This window comes from Brassica oleracea, chromosome C1 (assembly GCF_000695525.1).
Source record: "Brassica oleracea var. oleracea cultivar TO1000 chromosome C1, BOL, whole genome shotgun sequence".
NCBI classification, from domain to species: Eukaryota; Viridiplantae; Streptophyta; class Magnoliopsida; order Brassicales; family Brassicaceae; genus Brassica; species Brassica oleracea.
In genome coordinates this window covers 40,742,385-40,744,313 of record NC_027748.1, presented here as the reverse complement: position 1 = coordinate 40,744,313, position 1,929 = coordinate 40,742,385, and positions in this window count along the sequence as shown.

The window sequence follows — 1,929 nt, the reverse complement described above, 5'->3', positions numbered from 1 at the left end:
ACACATACTTTGTCCCATGATTTCCAATGCATTCCTCTTGTATTACCGCCAGGGCTCCACCAAAATTGAGTTACCGCACTCGTCAGCTTTTTTGCAGTAGCCTTGGGTAATCGATAGCAAGACATCACATGATTTGGCAAAGCCGTAATCACTGATTTGATGATCACCTTTTTTCCTCCTTTCGTAAAGAACTTAAAAGTCCAGCCATTGACCATATTATTTAGCCGATCCTGTACAAAGACAAAAACTTGTATCTTAGAACCCCCAAGACTTTCCGGCAATCCTAAATAAGTTCCCATTCCTCCCAAATTCTGTATGCTCAAAATATCTCTTAGCTCTTGTCGGACAGATTCTTCGATTTTATGTCCAAATTGAATTGAAGACTTATCAAAGTTTATTAGTTGACCTGAAGCTTTCTCATATTCCTTTAAGATCCTTAGAATGGTGTGACACTCTTCCTTTTGAGCTTTCAACCTTCCTTCAATCAACTTCAAGGAAGGTTGAAGATTTTATGAAAAGCAAATTTATCCAATTTCTCCAAAATTTATTATAAATAATAAAAGAAAAATTAAATCCATAGGGGCAGATGCCCCACTTTTGATGGCTGTACATTCGCCAATGTATAAGAACCCATAAACCCAAAAGGGTATAAGCGTTATTTTGCGCTTTTGCCTACATTTATTTGCAGCGGGTCAGAGTCCCCGGTAAAAATAACAAATCATATTTTTCTAACTAATGCAATAACTAGGGGAAATTTTTATATAAGTAGCTTTTCGTTTAAATTAGGGGATGAATCCGCATGTAAACATTGATTAAAAAAGTAATTAATATACAATATTAGCATTGTTATAAACACAAACGAAAACTGAAGAAAAAACAAGAAGAACTTGGTGAGCAAGCAAAGCAAAAAGGGTAGAATGGTCAAAATTTGAAATGTGTGTGTTTTGTACGATTGTTTCTTTAAAATCTGAAAACATGCCTGTAAATAAAAATTGGATGCGATTTGATATAGAGAAATAACGGATATAAATTAAAACAACGATACATGTAACCAGAAATCTATTTTTATTACCCTAGTATTATTACTAACAAGATATGAACCTCTTGCGTTGCAACGGGTTTTGTTTGATGTTTTAAATTAATAAAAATCATAAAATAATAAATCATTTTATTATAGTTATATGATTATTTTTTGCATATATTTTTTGAGATTTATTTTATAATTAAAACTCGTTTTCACACATAAATTAAGTTAATTTTTGTATTTTATAATCATGGTTCATAGATGAATTGTTATAAGCTTTGTACTTAGAATTAGAAAAAATCCCCTATATATTAATTGGGAAGCATTTGAAAAATTAGAACCTTAATTTTGTATTAATTAAAAAAAATCTCAAATCCTAGGTGGCGCTCTAGATGCCTTCTAAATTCATTTTCAAAAAATTCTAGAGCATCTAATATAAAGTATAGTTTAATCTAATAGTGTCACATTATTCCATAATTATATAACACTAGAGAACATTATATTAAATTAAAATATAAGAAGTGTGTATTCTTTCCTTAAATAAAAGCTATGAAATCACCTAATATGATTTACATATATATGGCAATTAATGATTATGAATAATAAAGATTTGATAACAATTTTTGCATCTTTCTTCATTTTTGTTTAAATTTATATTATTAAAAACAAATTAAACAATCACATTAACCATATAATAAAAAATAGACTTTTTCTTATATGTTATATTTTGAATTTTTTAAAATGACTTAAATTACAAAAATGAGGAAACCTTATATGTTATATTTTTTTAAACGACTTTAAAATACAAAAACGAGGACACCTTATATGTTATATTTTTCTTATATTAGAATTTTCTTATATGTTATATTTCGAAAAATTTTAAAACGACTTTAAATTACAAAAAT